The sequence below is a fragment of the Malania oleifera genome, chromosome 8 (assembly GCF_029873635.1).
Source record: "Malania oleifera isolate guangnan ecotype guangnan chromosome 8, ASM2987363v1, whole genome shotgun sequence".
NCBI lineage: Eukaryota > Viridiplantae > Streptophyta > Magnoliopsida > Santalales > Ximeniaceae > Malania > Malania oleifera.
In genome coordinates this window covers 35,836,439-35,857,702 of record NC_080424.1, presented here as the reverse complement: position 1 = coordinate 35,857,702, position 21,264 = coordinate 35,836,439, and the positions used below count along the sequence as shown (strand labels likewise).

The window sequence follows — 21,264 nt, the reverse complement described above, 5'->3', positions numbered from 1 at the left end:
ATTTTCTCCTAGGATGGCGATTGATATAAGCTGGTAAAGTAGACATAAAGATTGTCTAGCAAAACAATTATTTATCATGACAAAATGAACCCTGAATGCCAAAGAACTCAAGCATATAGACAAAATGCTTGAAAATTCATGTAGTGAATTTCTTTGTTTCTTGTTAGTTGTTAATTTCTTGTTATGCCACATTATTTGCATTGTAGGTGATTATCCCTCTACGTTGTGCACACTTAAAATTCCCACATGAAATCCCTTTTATAGAAACCAAAAGACCAACTTGGGCAAGGAATTAATCATTCCTTAATAGACAGGGAATTAAAGAACTCCCCAAAAGTAAACTACCCAAAGAATGGCTCTAAATAAGTTTCCAATTCAAATTATCATTTATTGTTTCGCTATTTTTTCTTTTCTCTTTTGCTGGCTCTTACTCTCATTCTGACTCTCTCTTCTAGGTTTCTTTGTTCACTTTGATAGGTTTATCCAAAACTAGGAATGGAGAAGAAGAAATGGGGAAGATTGGAAAAGGAATATGCAAGTGCTGCAGGTGATTGCATGCTCAGAGAAGATGAACAAGCCAGAAGCTAAGGTCATGGTTTATTCTTCAATGATTCATGTTCACCAAAGCTGGAACAACGTAACATCTGGGGTTTCAGAGGCAGCGAACGGCTAGTGTTGATACAGGAACTGTGGAGATTTCCAACTCGTGCGTGTTGTAGTGGCAGCACATGGAAGTTTAGGAGGTTTCTGGGAAGCTACAGTTTTTGGGGGGAAGGAGGAGGTGCCTTGTGCAGCCAAGAGTGCAGTTGGTTTGGAGTGGGTTGGGCCAAGGATTCTTAATATTACAATATATTTGGCCTAGTTATCAGGAACTAAGCCTTTTCTGTCATTGCTGTGGACCATCCTATTACCCTAGTTAGTCAGGCCCATCCTTCAAATAGTGCTCATGAGTGCATATTAAGGGCCTCAACGGTGGGTAACAGTCAAGATTCCACTCCACGGGCTTTTAAGGGTGATATGGCCCATCTGCAAATGAAAAATGGCAATAGATGTGTCAGACCCATATTGAGATTTCTAAAACACAAGGGAAATGGCCTTCCTAACTGGGTCTGCCTCGGCATTGGAGAATGGTAGATTAGCTGCCTTTTTTTCAAAGATTCCACGGAGATTGGATGCATCTTCTTCTCCGCAGCCTCTAGAAAAATTGGATCCTGCTTCTTTGCAGGTTCCATAGGAGATTGGATGCATATTCACCTTCGCAGGCCCATGCTGCTTGCCAACAGAATTCAGGGGTCCAATATCAAAGCTGACAGCGCATACAGATGAGTACATCTAAAGCCCAGCAATTATTACAGCAGGATAGGGGTGTACGTGAGGCTCATAAGATGGAGGGTTTCGAAAAGTATGGGCACAGCAGGTCTTTTAGGCAAAGTGCACAGGTGGAGGAAAAACAGATTCAAGACACGTCTTCTCTTGCGAAAGAAATTAGTGCAAGTGGGAATCATGAGCTTTTGTCTAGTGGGCCTAGAGCAGTGGGGAGAATGTATTGAATATTGATGAGTTTTCCAAAGGTGTTTCTATGGAGGATGGGTCTTCGGCAAGATCTCAGGGAAGCAAGAAGTGCAGATGGAAGTAAAATCTGTTGCTGACCAGGTTGAGATTCAGATGATGCAAGTTCTAATAGCGCACAGGTAGGAAGGATGGGGTGACAAAATCTTAGGTTGAGGGAGATCAGTAATACCTGTTCAAATATTGCGAAAATGGAAGATATCATCACAACAATAGGCCTCTCCCTCTATTTATAATGTATGTCATGTACATACCAATGACCATAATACCCATAGTCCTTACTAATTCACACTTGCTAACATAACGCTAGCACATACTAATACTGCTAAAATAACCAAAATAACCATTAACACTCCCCCTCAAGCCAGAGCATAGATATCCTATGCCCCTAGCTTGTTAAGGATGAATTTAACACAAGCACTCCGCCAAAGCTTTAGTGAATAAGTAAGCAAGCTAGAAATCAGACTTCACATGAGTGGTTGAAATGAACTACTGCACAAGTTGGTCCAAAACAAAGTGGCTATCAACTTCATTGTATTTTGTTTGCTCATGGGAGATCGGATTAGAGGCAACATGAATAGCAGCTCAAATGTCACACAACAACTCCATAAACCGAATGGGAAAACCCAACTCTTACAACATGTTGCGAGCCATGGCCCTATATTATGACTTAGCACTTCACTTAGCCACCACAGTTTGTTCCTTGGTCTTCTAAGAAACCAAATTACCCCCAACAAAGGCATAACACCCCATTGTGGGTATTCTATATGGTGATCCAGCCGAATCTACTTTTGTATATCCCTGAATATAAGTGCGACCCTCATCCCGATATAAGAGACCTCTCCTAGGTGATCTTTGAGATATCACAAGATGTGAACTGCTGCATCCTAGTGACTTGTTCTCATAATATTAAGTGGCTCACGAAACTTGTTGAGAAAGATAAAGACAGTTGAGTAACTGAGATAATTCATCTTTCCAACAAGTCTTAGATACCATATCTAGTTAGGCAACAAATCACCTATATCTAGTAGTGACTCACTACTAGGATTCATGGGTGTATTAATACGTTTGGATCCCAATAGCCCAATCCCATCCAAAAGATCAAGAACATGCTCCCGATGTGAAAAAACAGTTCCCATATGAGATATGGACTTCTACACCCTAGAAGTATTTCAATGGTGCCAAATCTTTGGTTGAAACAAACTGCTTTATGTCCTAGATACCTTGATCATCATCACAAATAGTCAAAATATCATCCAAATACAAAATAAGCAAAATCCCACCGAATAGAGTATAATAATAAAACATGGAGTGATCTATTGCACACCATCAAAGGCCAAACTCAAGTACTACAACATTGAAACGACAAAAACATGCTCTGGGAGACTTTTTTAAACCATATAATTATTTCTTAATACACTTAAGCCAACACACTAAGCTTGAGGGACACTCAGAACAACAAACCCAAGTGACTACTCCTTACAAACTTCCTCTGAAGGATGACCATGTAGGAAGGCATTCTTCACATGTAACTGATGCAAAGGCCAATGACAAGTTGTGGCCAAGGAGATGAACAAAGTGGCAACCAAAGAGAATATGTCTAAAGAATCCAAATTGTACACCTAAATATATCCCTTAGCAATAGATGTTCCTTCAAACGAGCGACAGAAATATCAAGGTAGACTTTCACGGTATATGCCCATGGCAACCAACCACAAATTTATCAAAAAGAGATACCAATTCCCAAGTATCATTTTCCTATAATGCACTCATCTTTTCAACCATCACACTTCTCTATCCGAATTGGGCTAAGGATTCAAAAATGGATTTAGGTAGAGTAATAGAAGATAGAGTAGTAACAAAACAACAGGAGGGTGACAAGAAGTATAGCAAACAAATTTGAAGACGGGATGTTGTGTACAAGTGTGTTTACCTTTTGGATAGCAATGAGAGATTAACATCATAGGAAATGGAATCATCAAGCAAGGAAACCAAAGGCATAGCAATAGAAGCTAAAGGGACTCTCTTCCCTGGAGTCACCATTGTGAATATACATACAAATTAGGATGATTGACACAATAAGAAGGACTCGAGCTACATGGAGACATAGGTGGAAGACTACGCATAGATAATAAACTAGAATCTGGAAGATTAGAGAGAGGAAGAGAATCATTAAGGTTAGAAAAGCTCAAGGACTAAGAATAGTATGGCGTAGACAAAAAGAAGGTAACATCAAAAGCGATGAAAAATAGGACTATAACAACAAAATCCCTTTTAAGTACATGAGTAGCCCAAAAGACACATTTTTTAGCATGAGGATCCAACTTATTCACCCTAGGGTTAATTGAAGAATAAAGGGCACACACTTGAATATAAGAGAAGGTAAAGAAAACAAAGGAGCATTTGGGAATATAATGGAGTAGGGAGTTTTACCACCAACAAGAGAGGATGACATATTGTTGATAAGATAGCACGCAAGGAACACAACATCACTCCAAAACACTTAAGAAGCATGCAAAGTACGGTACAATTGACTTCAAGGAGGAGAAGGAGATAAGAGGTTGTTGGATAACAGGGACATATCAGAATATGGAGAGAATAGAAGAGAAAGAGAAGGGAAAAGAGGAGCAAGAAAAAGAAGATGGAAGAATAGGAACTTGTGATAAAGAGAGAGGGAGAAGGAAACCGCAATTGGTTTTGATTCAAAACAATAATTGTACAATAACTTACACGTATAGCATTTACACCCACTACATCTAACACATATTTACATAAAACAAAAACTACACAATACCAAAGCAAGTCAACTAAAAATACAAAGTAAAGCCTAATCCAAGGAAAAATTCCTAAATCTATGTCTAAAATAGGTGTGGCAAATGGGCAACTTGAAAGATGTAGAATGTCCTCCATTGGCAGTGTTTATTGACACAAAATTTCCAAGATCCAACCTCCCCCCCCCCCCCCCTCTCTCCATTTCAGACCTAAACTCCAAAGTTCCAAATGATCCCTCTTTGCCCTAAACCGAGCCAAAGACTCTCATTTCCAAGTCTTGTTTCCTCATTTCTACAATACCTACCAAATAAACAGGTTGCCACTTTACTAAGTGCAACAAACAAAGAGTAATGGGACTATCGAAGACTTGAAGATAATGGCGGTCTACCCAGCTGAAGAAGATGAGGAATACAGGACAAAAATAGACCACTGAAGCAGTCACATGGGCATTAGCTCTATTATTATTTGTATTGTCATTTTCAGTGTGCTCAGCTTTATCTTTCTTTGTATTGTCAGTGTGCTCAGTGTCACGGACCCCCAAAATGGGACTCAAGTAAGGGTCGTGTGGCACTCGTTGAGAGCTCTCCCTCGACAAGTCAGCCAACTCTCACACGTTCAAGCCTGCAAGCACGAGCACCAGGTGAGTCTCAATACTCAAGGAAAACAAGGAACAATAGGATTTCACATGAGTAACATATTCTTATACACCGAATAAGACTATAACAATCAGAGACATCATAATCCAAGGCAACAGAACACCACAATGAAAAGAACTACTTGTATTATTCATCTACAAGAGAATCACCATACAAGCGATAACACAGATATTCATATATTCATTCTAAATCCCTGAAGAATACAATTATAGCAGTATCTCACTCCCCCTTTTCCCCATGACATTGTCACACCCTAACACTCAGCTTTATCTTTATTTGTATTGTCAGTGTGCAGTGAATGGCCGAATGAATTGGCCTAGAGTTCTGTATATTATATATAGACTTTACAAGAATGCTATACATGGAAAGTAAATAAGGTCTAGCATGATCTAGCCCTATACAAGTAAACTATAATCTGTCAAGCCCTATACATGTAAACTAAATATATGCTAACTGTACAAAATTATAAATTGAAACATAAGGAAATAAATGTGGGCTAAAGCAAGGAAAGAAATGTTTTGCTTTGTTGTTTGCTATTCGGTAGACAGGCCCCCTCAAATTGATGCGGGTTGATCAAAAAGCATCAATTTGCTACTTAGGAAGCAATCTCGATGACGAGTGAGAGCCTTGGTGAAGATATCTGCAATTTGTAATTTAGTGGAAATGTGTGGAAGAGTGATAACACGAGCTTCAAATGCTTCACGGATAGAGTGACAATCGACTTCAATATGCTTCGTGCGCTCATGATAGACAGGATTGATCATGATCTGGATAGCACTCGTATTATCGGCATGTAGAGGTGTAGGATCGATCTTAGAAAAATCTAGCTCAACAAGCAAGCCTCGAAGCCAAATAATTTTAGAACAAGCAAGAGACATCACCCGGTATTCAGATTCTATCGATGACTTAGAAACTCTATCTTGCTTCTTACTCTTCCGAGAGATCAATGCATCACCTAAGAACACACACCAACCAGTGACGGAGCGACGTGCATCCGCACAACCAGCCCAATTAGCATCGCCATAAGCAGCAAGGCGAGTAGAATTGCCTGCAGGGAAGAATAAACCACGGGCAGAAGTGCCCTGAACATAGCGTATGATCCTACGAACAGCAGCCAAATGAAGATGAGGAGGAGCCTAAAGTAACTGGCTGACTTGCTGTACAGCAAAAGAATGCCTGGTCTAGTAATGGTGAGATAGACAAGACTACCCACCAACTTCCAGTATAAACTGGGATCAGCAAGTAAGTCACCCTCCTTTTGCGAAGCTTAACATTTAATTCCATGGGAGTAGCAAAAGAAGTACCCTTCTGAAGGCCGGCTGTGGCCACCAAGTCACTAGCATATTTATGTTGATGGAGTGAAATACGTGAGGGACTACGATACACCTCCAGACCAAGAAACTATGTGAGAGACCCAAGATCTTTCATATGAAAGGACTCAAAAAGTTAAGTCTTTAGCAGAGCAAGTAAAGCACAATTGGAACCAATTATCACAATATCATCAACATAAACCAAAAGAACAACAATACCCATGTATGATTTCCAAATAAATAATGAAGTGTCATACTTGCTCTGCTTGAATGAAAATTGTAATCAAGTGGTGCGGAATTTATCAAACCAGGCCCTCAGAGCTTGTTTGAGACCATAAAGAGAACAATGAAGCTTAGACACATGTGAAGTCGAAAAGGCAAACAAGCCCGGCGGTGGCTTCATATAAATACACTCTTTAAGATCCCTGTGAAGAAAAGCATTCTTGACATCCATCTGATGTAGTGGCTACTCACTGGAAGCAACAATAGCCACAATTGTACGAACAGTAGTCATCTTAGCCCCAAGAGTTAAGGTCTCTACATATTTGACACCATATTCCTGATTATTCCCAAATGCAACAAGGCGAGCTTTGTAACAATCCAGACTTCCATCAGATCGGACCTTGACTGAGTAAACCCATTTACAACCCAAAGGAACAATGGTGGGAGGACAAGGCTCAATGTCCCAAGTGTGATTGGCCTCTAGAGCAACAATTTCTTAATGCATAGCTTGTCGCCAACAATCATGCTTGGCAGCGTAAGAGTAGGAAGTGGGAATATCTAAATTGGACAATGCAGCAGTAGGAGCTGAAACAGAGTTACCAGAACTCGAGGAGGGAAACCCATACCTGTCCGGGGGTACAAACACTCAAGAAGGGCGGCATACCAAAGGCTCTAGAGGTGCTGCAACCTGGAGCGTGGTAGGATCAGATATCGGATGAGCTATCAGAAGTGACTGTGGGCTGGGGCACCGCGTATACACAATACCTAGTTTAAAACGAGAACTAACTAGATGAGGATCCAAGAACTACTCCTCAAAGGAGGGGAGAATCACAGTAGGAGAGGAGCGTACAGAGGACACAGGAAAAAAATGTTGATTTTCAAAAAAAATAACATTCCTAAAAATGCGTGTACGATGTAATGTAGGATCATAGCAAACAAATCCCTTTTTACACACATTGTATCCCAAGAATGCACATCGAACATTTTGAGCAAATAATTTATGTCGCTCATGAGAAGGTAGATGAAAAAAACATACACAACCAAAGGTACAGAGGTTATCGTGACCAAGGACTTAAATTTCTGTTGAAATGTCAAAATTTTGATCGAAATTTCGAATTTTCAAGGGTCCCGAAAGGAAATTGAGATACAAATTCAATTTTGAATAAATTCGACCGAAATTTCGAGATTTCGGTAAATTTTGAACGACATTTTCAATAATTTCAGCTGTTCTTCCAAAATTTTCTAGAAATCATGGGGGAAAAAAATTGGAGGGGGGAATTTTAGTGCTGTTCTGAGTGTTCTCTGACTTTATTTTGCTTTTCCCGTGTGATTGTGCAAGTTGTGCAACCTGTGAGCTTATACAATGGAAAGCAAATATCTTGCAGAGATACTCTGTAGATTCAAGCCAATAATTCCATAAATTCATCAAAGGCTTAAGACTACAGGCTACCACTACACAATTTTTTGTCTATAAATTAGCTTCATGCAGTAGTAGAATGCATACCTCTAAAACCTTGTTAAAAGCCTTCTTCTTCTTCCATCTTCAAACTTCAAAAGAAAAAAAAAACCCTAGATTCCAAATTTCCAGCTGCCTCCTGCCTCCACCTTCGAAGTTCAAACTCCAAAAAGCCCTAGCCTTCGGATCCCCTCCAGTGCTCTGACCCTTCGATCCTCTGTCTCTAGCCTTCGGCTTCACCCTCCACCTCCATTGTCATCACACACTCACAGCCAGCAGCAAGAACTCCCATCGCTGCAATCTTCCTCTTGGCTGAGGCTCTCGTAGAGCTGCGAACAAGAAACCGAGAGACTCAAGACTCGTCACTCGAGTCCACTGTCTCACCCCCCCCCCCCCAACCTCCACGAGCAACAACCAGCACCACGAAAAAAGAAAGGGCTGAACTGAAAAGCAAATTGCTGGTCTATGTTTTAAATTCCATATTTTAACTTATATCTTTATTTTATTTACTCAAAATCTCCATTCTCCCCAATATATTAATGAGATTGCCCCTCTCTCCCATTTACCCCCTTAATCCTACATTGCTACTTGCTAGTAAATATAGTAAATAGTAAGTAGTAAGTTTAGTAACTAAATAAAATTAGAAAAATTTACCATTATTATCTTATTATATTATAAATTAATAAATTATTTCATTTATTTGAATATTTTAATTTTCAAAATTTATTACTTAATAGTAAATTTTGTAAAAATTATCATTAATTTTGTAATTTAAATTTAAAATTTTAATATTTCTCTTAGTTATTAATTTATCTTTATTCAGCTTCTAAATATTTTTATTCAAAAATTGTTGAGTAAAATTCAAATAATTTTTTTTTTTTAGAAATTTAGAGTAATTTAACACCTAATCATTAGGCTAAAGTACTTATTAGCTTAATATAGTTTAAATTATTTCATTTATTTGACTAATTTAATTTCCATAATTTATTAATAATTTTGTACAGTATCATTAAATTTCGTAAATTTAACTTAATATTCTAATGTTTGTCTTATTTATTAATTTTGTATTGATAATAAAACATCTCAAATAATTTTTCTTTTAAAATTATTGACTAATTTAACACCTAATTTTTGATTCATTGTAACCTTGTAGGAAAGTAAAATTATCTACCAAAATGTCTGAAGGAAGAAAACAAGATCCAGCATGGAAACATGGGTACCAAATGCCCAATGTAAAGAAAGGATTTATTTGCAAAAACTGCGGAATACAAATGAAGTGTGGTGGTGCAACAAGATTAAAAATGCACTTAGCAAATTATGACCTGCAACATAATATAAAATTTTGCGACAAAGTACCTCCAAAAGTTAAGCAGGAAATGAGAATTGTTTTAGAAATAAAAACAACAGCTAAGGCAAAGAAAATAGAAAGAATGGATCAAATAAAAAATGAATTGCGTGGGAACTTGATGCAACCACAACAAATTGATGAAGAGGACGATGTTGACAATATTGCATACCCACCTGACATTTCTCCCTATGAAAGGACTGCATATCATGCAGCATTCTATGCTTCAAAACAGACAGAATGGGAAAGAGACACCAATCTGGTAGGTTTGCAAATAGCCAACAAGAAGGCAGTTCAAAGGCTAGTAGTAGTGGAGGGCGACCTCCGATGAGACGATCTTAAAGTGTGGGAGAGCCAGAAACAGAGCCACATATTTCAAAGTCTTCTCAATATTACAAGTCAGACGCAGCAAAACAAAAAAGCATGAAAAATTTATTCAAAGGAGGTAAAATAAAAGAAGAAATGAATAGGTTGATTTCAAAGTTTTTTATATATGATAATGTTCCACCTGAGAAGGCAAAATCACCTCATTTTAAAAACATGGTATGGAATTGCCAATCAAAAAGAACAGGAGTTGATCCACCGACACCCTATGAAATTAGAACAAAATACCTTGATTTAGAGGTAAAAGAAATGGAAGGCCACGTAGAAGAAGTGAAGAAAAAGTGGGTCACGTATGGCTGCACTGTAATTTGAGATGGATGGATAGGCCCTACAAAATTATCCATCATAAATTGAATGGTTTACTTGAAAGGAAGCACAATTTTTCTAAAGTCAGTAAATGCTTCTGACAAAATAAAAGACCATGAATACATATATTCCTTATTAAAACATGTTGTGCAAGAGGTAGGAAAGCAACATGTTGTCTAGGTGGTGACCAATAATGGCAGCACTTACAAGAAAGCGGGTCTAAAATTAATGAAAAAATTCAACTTGTATTGGACTCCTTGCGTTGCTCATTGTATTGATATCATTTTTTAGGAGATCAGAAAAAGAGAGGCAATAAGCACAGTGATCTTGCAGGGGAGACAAATCACTAATTTTATATATAACCATGGATGGTTGCTTGCTAAAATGAGGGAGCATAGTCAAGGGGATATTATGCGTCCAAGAGCCACACGATTTGCTACAAACTACATTGCCCTTGATAGCCTACCAAATAAAAAATAAAAAAAGGAGTAGGTTTAAAATCTCTATTCATATCTGATGAATGGGCTGAGCATGCTCTTAGTCGAACAAAAATGGGTAGAGAAATTGAAAACACGGTTCTTAACCATCAATTTTGGGATAAAGTGACAAAAGTTTGTAACATTTATGAGCCTATATATCGAGTATTGCATATAGTCGATAGTGAAGTGTGGCCAACACTAAGAGTTGTGTTTGAAGCAATAAGGGTGATGAAAGAGGCCATTGAAGTAGGTGCAAGAAGTGCAAGATGGGTTCTCAAAGTAATCAATGACCGGTGGGAAAGAACCCTTGAACATCCTCTTCAAGCAATAGGTATAAAATATTTATAAATTTCAAGAAATTCATATATCAAATTACTTATTACATATTTATATTTTACTTAATTTGATTGACAGCTTATTTTTTAAATCCAAAATGTCAATGCAAAAAATGTGTTGGGGAAGATCCTTATTTTCTTGATGCAGTTCGCAAAGTTTTTAACAACCTTGAGCCACATTCCTCTAGCCTGGATCAAATTGGAAATGAGGTATATTTTTAAAATAAAAATTAAATAAAATAAGTCTTAATCCATGTTTAATTATTCAATAACAATTTTTTTTTAGATTATTCTATTTAGAGATGCTAAGAGAAACTTTGGAGAAGCAACTAGGGCAACCAAGGCACCTAGTAATTATTGATATATAAATGTACAATAAATAGTTACAAACTTCAAATACAATCTACAAAGTACTAAGTTATGTTCTTAAAATATCTTGCACAGCTAATTGGTGGATGATGTATGAATCAAGTGCTCCAATCCTAAGGAAGCTAGCATTGCGCATTTTGTGAACGAAATTGAAGTACATTTGCACTCATTCACACAAAGCAAAGAAATAGACTAGCCTACACTAGACTTTAGTAGCTTGTTTTTCGTTATTACAACATGAAACTTTGAATAAGAGATATGGAGGCCGAAATGGACAAAGTGGCTGAACAAGATCCCCTGGACCTTCTTGACATATCAGTTGTATTGGGTGATGAGGATGAGTATCCACTTTTCTAGTGGATTAGACCATCCCATCTTGATAAACGAAACAGGAGTCCCCACCCACAAATGGCCAAGCATGCACAAGATAACTTTGGCATTGATGTTAATCAGGTGATGATTGAAGAAGTAATATCTAGTAGTGATGATTCACCAATGAATCTTGGGTGTAGATATGGAACTTCATCCACTATGCCCTCTAATGGTGATGATGATAATGACGACGACGATGCTAGTGGTGACGGATCTAACCCCGGCAGTAGCAGTGGGCAAGGTGGTGATGGTGGGGACTATGGAGGAAATGAAGGATGGCAAGATTATAGACCAGAAGTGGAATATACACGTCCTCCCCAACTAGAAGATGAGGGTCCACAAAGAGAAACACGTCCAATTGATAGGCAGTACAATCGTAGAAAGGGAAAAGGGAAGATGCATCAAATAGAAGAGGATGCCTTTTCCCATAGTATGGAATCTATGAGTATAGGAACAAAGCATGACTCTAACAGTTATAGCGGTTATGAATCTACATAGAACAGCTCCTCACAATCTACATATGCCCAACCGTTTCCATATGCAAATGATCAAGCACAACAATATGGAAATTGGCAACCACATGCCTATGGGTATGGACAAACAAGCCAAGAATATGGGTATGACTAGTATGCAAATGCAAAACAATCCAATGGACATACACAACAAAAAGAACCTCCAAGAAGACATCCTAGCACACGAAGATCTTTTGGCCGAGTAGAAACTGCCATGAACCAGATGACTATGGAGGAGTATGAACAACACATGCGCACCTATACTCAATATTTTGGGAATTATATGACATGGAGTGATTATTGTAAACAATATATGTCATCTCGAAATCCCAATTATAGGGATAGAAGAGATGACTTTGAGCCACCAAGAAAGTCCATAAGGTATTAGATCATTAAATGTATGATATTTATTGAAAATGTAGTTGCTTAAATGATAATTTATTGCCTTAAATCATTAAAGGAATAGCTTCAAAACTTTATAATCATTTGAATGTTATTTACTTCATACTTTGTTTCGCGATATGTAATTTAATATCCTACACACTAAAAACTTGTCATATATGCATTTTTTTTAATGTATTTTGATACCATACTAAGCATAATCATCTATTCTAATATTTCCTAAAGAATTATTGTAAATTTCCATCATTTACTATAAATTTCCAAAATTTCTTCAAATCGAAATCGAAATCGAAATTTCCGTAAATTGAGACCATCAAAATTTCCATCGAAGTCGAAATTAAGTCCTTGATCGTAACTAGGCTGCTTAGCAAATAAAGGGAAATAGGGAGACTCCATGAGTAGGACTTGAGAAGGTAAACGATTAATCAAGTAGCAGTTTTCAGAGCCTCAACCTAGAACAAATATGGAACAAAGGATTCCAACAAAAGACCATGGACCACATCTAGGAGACGACAACTTTTCCGTTTGGCTACTCCATTCTGTTGGGGAGTAGCAGGACATGAACGTTGATGAATAATGCCTTTAGAAGCCAAAAATTCCTGAAACTCAGTAGACACATATTCACCACCAGAATTTGTACGTAATGTCTTAATAGAAGCAGAAAATTGATTGTCAACATACACTAAAAACGCAGTGAAAGTACAAAAAACCTCAGATTTAGAGCGAAGAATGTAGACCCAAGTAAATCTGCTATGATAATCAATGAAAGTCACATAGTATTTAAATTTTTCATGTAAACTAATTGGGGAAAGTCCCCAAACATCACTATGGATAAGCACAAAACACTAAGAAGCTCTACTAGCATGCAAAGGGAAGGAAAGAGTTTTGCTTCTACCAAGTTTGCAAGAGGCACTCAAGAGATAAAGAAGAACTTTCTTTATTACCAAGTAAACCAGAGTTCAATACATGAGATAAGATCTGAGTATTGGGATGGCCTAAACGACGATGCCACACCACACTAAGATTTGAAACATTAAAACAAGCAAAAGTAATGGAAACAAACGCTCCACTTTAGGTCCCTTTGCAATCAGCTCCCCCGTTACGTGGTCCTGCACAACACAACCATTACCAGAAAAATTAACAACACAATTGTTATCAACTAATTAACCAACAGAAATAAGATTCGTGGAAAGCTGAGGAGCAAGAAACACATTAGTGAACTTAGAAGAGGCATCTTCGACAGCAGCTATTGGCAAAGAACTGCCATTGGTAGTCTGAATAGTTGATTAACTAGCGTAGGGCCGAACATGACACAAGGTAGAGGGATTATTCATTGTGTGATTAAAGGAACCCCGAGTCCACATACCAGAGATTAGTAGAATTGTTACCTTGGAGCCCCATTGCTGATAATGCCGAAATAAACATCTGTTGCACCATTTCGAGTGTGCAGTAATTCGCTAGAGGAGGTGCAGAAACAGAGAAATCACCTAAAGAAGAGCCAAGGACCGCAAAAGTCACTGTGGGGGGTACACTAACAGAAGTCTGGAATGCCTGGGCCTGACGATTCTACGAGCGGATACGACATTCTTTGATAATGTGACCCTTCTTCTTGCAATAAGAGCATAATTTCTTGGAACAATTAGCAACGATATGACCAAATTCTTTGCAACAAAAACACTGCAATGTTCTAGAATGCGCAGGTGGTCCTCATCGTTGAGCAACATAAGCCATAGGGACAAACCTAAAACTACCATGAGATTGTGCCAGAGTAACTTGTGTACCAAGCCGTTGTTCTTCAGGAAGTAACTCACCAAAACAAACATCAAGAGAAGGACTAGGAGAGCGATTTAGCAGAGACAAGCGAACGGATTCATACTCGGGATGGAGTTTCATGAGAAACTGATCACGACGACTAGTCTCGTGAAGACGTTGAATAATGGGAAGAGAAGCCATAGGAACATCTGCAATAACCAGATCACAACATTCATTCCAAAGAGTCAGAAACCCTAAATAATAATCTTGGATGGAACAATTGTCATGTTGAAACATGGCAATCGCATGCTCTAACTAAAAACGACAGGGCACCATTATCTTGATGATATATTATTTTTAAATAAGTCCACATGGATTGAGCAATGCGATAAGGTCGCAAGTTGGGGACAATATATGGCTCAGCCGAGCCAAGAAGCCAAGACATAATCCGAGCATCAAGCACAGCCCATGAAGGACAAGTTGAAGACTCCATTGGATTTATCAGGATTGGGTGCACAATCTGTGCAATCAATATGAACCCAAAGATATTTTCCCTTCAGGAAAAGTTCAAACTGAAAAGCCCACGTAGAATAATTGTTGCCCGTAAACTTGGCACACACAGGTGCAGAGTCCATGCTAAATAATGGAGAAAATTAAGAAGCCCAAAAAAACAAATTGTGCTGAAAGAAACCAACCACCAGAAAATCTAGAAGCCCAAAATAAACAACGCAGGTACAAAGAAAAACCAAGAACAACCTCCCTACACTAAAAATTAAATCTTGAACCAAAAAACTTGCTATGTCGAAAAGATAAGTGCCAGAAACAACAACATAAAGTTGTTGCCTGCTTGCCGAAAGTCACAAACAGCAACAGAAAATTGTTGCCTGCTTGGCGAGAATCACAAGGACATAAATTGGAGGAATAAATGGCAACCCGGAAACTTGCTATGCCGACAGCCACGCAGCCACAGAAGTACCGAAAGAACAGAGAAAAATTCCAGAAGAGAAAACAAAACCACAACAACCACGAAACCGAGAAGACAAAAAAAAATCGAAGGGAAAAAAACCTAGCAATCGGCTAGCTCTGATACCATGTCAAATATTTTGTGAATGGCCGAATGAATTGGCCTTCAATTAGTATATTATATATAGACTTTCAAAGAATGCTATACATGGAAAGTAAATAAGGTCTAGCATGATGCTAGCCCTATACAAGTAAACTATAATCCGTCAAGCCCTATACATGTAAACTAAATATATGCTAGCTATACAAAATAAATGTGGGATAAAGCAAGGAAAGAAATCTTTTGCTTTGCTGTTTGTTGTTCCGTTGACATTCTTTACCAAAAGTTGCATAAAGGAGATAAGAAAAAAGAATATGTCGAAGGCATATTCTAAGATGCCATGGCCTATTCCCTCGCACCTCATCTATATAAAGGAGGTTTCAGCCTCTTGCCAGGCGGAGCAAGTGAGAGCAAAGAAGTTTCTTGTAAGAGTCCCATGCATACCTTCCCTTTTTCTTGTATCATCTTCGTTTAAGATTAATGAAATCACTCTCAATGTGTTCTTATTAGTAATTGTTTCCTTTTGTTCCTTTCTTCCATCTTCTTGCTTACAACTACACTGAGTGCCTATTTGGTATCAAAGCCATGGCAGCTTAGAGACTCCTTCGGAGCCTCCATCACTCCTTGAGTGGGGGATCTCTTTGCCAACGGCAAAGGTTGTTGTTCTCCAAAACATGTCTTTCCCACCATGATGTTCCACCCAGATCAAAATTCATCACCACTTCCAAAATATCAGAAGATCATGATCAAACCATTAGCCACCTCTGTCAACTTGACCAATCCAACTTCTCTGGGATCTCAGGTCCCTATCCCATACTTCAAGGGAAACGGTTTTCCAATTTATGGACCCATAACCAAATCTGGTCATAAGTGGTTTGACATCGACTGTACCTATGATGAATATCTTAATGATCAAGTGTACGAATGGTTTGATGAAGAAGAAGTCAGAGGTAAGAAGAAGAATAAGTACCAGCAGAATCTCAAAAAGAGATATGACGATGGGGATCCAAAAGTAAGATTGTTAGGAAAACCATCAAGGAAATTAGACTACTATGTCAAGTACGACGGGAAAAGAACAAAAGATAATAAATTTCCCCAAATTAACATGCTAAGACCTTCGAACTATGATGGTGATTTCCCACCATTAGAGTATGAAGATGCGCGATCCCAAACAAAGCAATCCTTGAAGATCAAAGATCCAATTGTTGTTAACCCAGATGGATCTACGAAGCGGGTATCCCCAACAGAGGCAACAATTAATTGGCAGTCAGAAAATGCCATAGCCCAAAATAGAATGCTCCAGCAAATTATGGATAACCAGAGAGAGTTGGCCAACAATGTCAAGAACAAGTTTGATACCACATCCATCCTCATCGATAAATGTCAGAACCATATCCAAAGATTACATGAGGAACTAATGCAAATGATTGAGCACATGTTGGCATTCTCTCTAGCTTTCAAAAAGAAAGAAGCATAAATGCAGCACCTCAAAGCTCAACTAAATTCCCTCAAGCAAAGCCAGCAGAGGCAAGGATTGACCCTTTTTCCCTCCATCCAGTTCGGTTTTCAGCTCTCCTCAACCAACATTTCAACCAATATCAATGCAAGCGTCCTTCAAAGGCAATGACTCTTTTCTCCATCTCAAACAGAGGCAATACACCCAAAAGCCAACCCAAAAAAAGAAAGATAAACGGCAATCTCCACTACTCAAAAGAAGAAAGCTAAGGAAAATTTTGGAGAATCAAGTGATCCAAATCGAGAACCACAAACTAGTGTTCTAGAAAAGGATAACCCTATCTCCAAACTCCTTACTAAGATGGTTGATCCATTATATCTAGAAGAAGCACAAAATCAACACTTGCCATCATGACGGATGATGATTCATCTGAGGAAGAGATTCAACTTTCAAAGAAAACAATAATGACCCAGCCATCCACCCACAGGACAGAATACAACAATCCTACAAACAATGAAGGAGTATATGACAACATCAACTCTCAGATAATACCTCATCTGCTATTCCCATGCAAAGTTCAAGCAACAATGGAAATGGACCAACCATTTCATTGGAAGGAATCCCTCCATTCCAGTGGAGGAATAAGATCCTTTAACTCCATGCTTGGTGCACAAGAGAATTAATGAAAGAAGAAATTACCCTCAAAAAAAACATTGGAAGGGTTGTCTCCAAGCTAATTGGAAAACTAAGAATCTAGTGGATAAACCTTGGAGCTTACAGGCAGTTGCAGATATCGCAAGTGTCAAATCTTAATGTCTTCATCTCCACAATCATTAAAGAATTCTATGGTGCCTGGGAAGACCACATATTATATGGCAGATACAACCACATATTGCTACATAGCTCAACAACTTTCCAGATAGCCAGATGATGAAAAAAACAATTGCAGCAATTCCTTGGTATTATCAATTATATGGCAGACTTTGTCCCAATGCCGGCAGCTTAGACAGCACCACTCCACCAGCTTTTGAAAAAGAAAGATGTGCCCCCTTGGGAAGCTAAACACACAGAGGGAGTAAAATCACTTAAAGAAATGACCATAAAATTACCACCACTCCAGATTCCAGACAAAGGAAATAGAATCTTACAGACTGATGCTAGTGATTACTATTGCGGAGTAGTCTTAATTTAGGAAAAAGAAACGGAACTAGACATATATGCAGACACAAGAGTGAAGCATTCAAAGAATCAGAATCACATTATCACTCCACCTTCAAAGAAATATTGGCGATAAAAAAAGGGATTGAAAAGTTCGAATTCTATCTGATTGGACATACTTTTACAATTGAAATGGACATGTCCTCCTTTCCAAAAATGATCCAATTCAAGCAGAAGATCCTCCGGCAAGGACAACTTCCAAGATGGGCAAATTGATTTTCACAGCATAAATTTGAAGTAAAGCACATCAAAGGGAGGCACAACATCCTTAGTGACTTCCTCTCAAGACCAATAAATCCCCAAACTCATCCCCAGGTTCTCTTCCTCATGGCATCCTCATCTTCTTCATCTCTTTCATAACTTGTCCCCACCCTTCCCAATGAAATCCAAGATAGCATCCTTAGCCACACCATTGATAAGAGAAATCACAAAATGATCCAAGGTCTTCAGTACCTTCTCCTCTCACAATACAAATTAGTGGATGCACCAATAAAATACTTGGACTGACACCCTTTTTTTCCATACATCAATGGCCTTTGGGTCCCCACACGAAGCATTCCTCTTTCTCTGTTACCTTGCAAAAACCTACTGTCTCGGTATGATCCTTCACAAACCTTAGACCTATGCCTTCATAACAAATTAAAGACAAAGACCACGACAATATAGTTATTTTAAAATTGACTATTGTTTTTCAAAATAGAAGCACAATGGGTTGAACAATTAGAATTCATTACCGAGTCCCCATATTTACTTGTTATTTTCCACCTCAAATGTGAGATCCAAATCCAAGACGGGAATAGGTATGTTTATATATCTCTCCCAATTATGAAAGGATTCGGAGCTTCAAAGAAAATCCCCGTACGGATCCACACCTATAAGCATGCAATTAGAATGATACAAGGAAAAGCTTATGCTACCTAAATCAAATTGACCTGGACAGACAACCGCAAAATTTATTCAACCTGGTGTACTTTTAGGATGACGGGAGAGCCAAAAACTCTCATTACCCAGTCTTGTTTTCTTATTTCTACAATACCTACCTAATAAACAGGTTGGCACTTTATTATATGAAACAAACAGAAAGTAATGGGACTATCGAAGACTTGGAGATAATGGTGATCTACCCAACTGAAGAAGAGGAGGAATACAAGACAAAAATGGACCACTGAAGCAGACACATGGGCATTAGCTTATCTTTATTTGTATTGTCATTTTCAGTGTGCTCAGCTTTATCTTTATTTGTATTGTCAATGTGCTCAACTTTATCTTTATTTGCTTTGTCAGTGTGGTCAGTTTTATCTTTATTGTTCTTTATCAAAAGTTGTGTAAAGGAGATAAGGAAAAAGAATATGTCGGAGGCATATTCCAAGATGCCATGGCAGATTCCCTCACTCCTATCTATATAAAGGAGGTTTCAGCATCTTGCCAGGCGGAGCAAGTGAAAGAAAACATGTCTCTTGTAAGAGTTCTCTCGTAAAAGTCCCATGCATACCTTCCCTTGTTCTTGTACCACCTTCTTTTAAGATTAATGAAATCTCTCTTAGTGTGTTCCTATTAGTAATTATTTTCTTTTGTTCCTTTCTTCCATCTTCTTGCTTACGATCCCACACTAAGTGCCTATTTGGTATCAAAGCCATGGCAACTTAGAGACTCCTTCGAAGCCTCTATCACTACTTGAATGGGAGATCTCTTTGCCCACAGCAAAGGTTGTTGTTCTAAACTCAATATTCTTTATGGTTGCCACACCCTATGTGGATCCTCCACACCAGAATAGTGATGAACAAAACCAAACTGAAGGTCTCATTCCAAGCATCCATTTTCCCTTTAAGTCATTAGAGATTAAAACCTAAGGTGCCCTTGACCTGTTTGAAGGCCGTGAATGGCTGTGTTTTGGTCGGGTAGAGCTAGTTTCTCTAATGATTAAAAGGAATATGGATACTTTGATTAATTATGTGTTTTATTTCACAAGTTGGGCAAGAGATTTTTTCACTCTAAGGCTATGAAAGGAGGTCCTGATCGTGTCAATTAAGAAGTCATGTCTTCTAGAACCATGTTCACTCTGTCACCTTCCCTCAGCTCTTCCCCCAAATCTTCATCCACTTTAAGCCTAGATCGTCTTGACTATACATATGACGTAGATTATGTACACTTGCCCCGCCTGGCAAGAGGCTGAAACCTCCTTTATATAGATGAGGAGCAAGGGCATATGCCGTAGCATCTTGGAATATGCCTCCGACATTTTTTTTTTCCTTATCTCCTTTACACAACTTTTGGTAAAGAACAATAAGGATATAGTTGAGTACACTGACAATACAAATAAAGATAAAGCTGAGCACACTGAAAATGACAATACAAATAAATATAAAGCTAATGCCCATGTGACTGCTTCAATGGTCCATTTTTGTCTTATATTCCTCCTCTTCTTCAGCTAGGTAAACCGCCATTATCTCCAAGTCTTTGATAGTCCCATTACTCTTTGTTTGTTCCACATAATAAGTGTCAACCTGTTTATTAGGTAGGTACTATAGAAATAAGGAAACAAGATTGGGTATGAGAGTTTTTGCTCTCCCATCATCCTAAAAGCGCATTGGGTTGAATAAATCTTGCGATAATCTGTCCGGGTCAATTTGATTTAGGTAGCATAGGCTTTTCCTTGTATCAATCCAATTGTGTGATGATAGGTGCGGATCCGCAAAAGGATTTTCTTTGAAGCTCCATATCCTTTCATAGATGAGAGAGATATTAACATACTTATTCCCGCCTTGGATTTGTATCTCACCTTTGACGTGAAAAATAACAAGTACACATAAGGACCCGGTAATGGAATCTAATTGTTCAACCCATTGCACTTCTGTTTTGAAAAACAATAGCCAATCTTTAAAGTAACTATATTGTCGTGGGTCTCTAATTTGTTTTGAAGGCATAGGTCCAAGGTTTGTGAAGGATCATACTAAGACGGTAGGTCCTTGCAAGGTACCAGAGAAGGAGGAATACTTCGTGTGGGGACCCAAAGGCAATTAATATATGGAAAAAGAGGGTGTCAATCCAAATGTTTTATTGGTGCATCAAATTCGTATTTTAAGAGGAAAAGGGATTGGAGACCTTGGATCATTTTGTGATTTCCCTTATCAATGGTCTAGCTAAGGATGCTATCTTGGATTTCACTGGGAAGGGTCTGGACAAATTATGAAAGAGATGAGGAAAATGAGGATGCCATGAGGAAGAGAACCTAGCAATGAGTTTGGGGACTTGTTGGTCTTGAGAGGAAGTCACTAAGGATATTGTG

General features: G+C 38.4%; 1 protein-coding gene across 2 annotated transcripts in view; it reads right to left on the bottom strand.

Moving 5' to 3' along the window:
* The window catches only part of LOC131161888 (uncharacterized aarF domain-containing protein kinase At1g71810, chloroplastic), a 137,547-nt gene that overhangs the window by 93,912 nt on the left and 22,371 nt on the right, over positions 1–21,264 (bottom strand). The window lies entirely within an intron of this gene.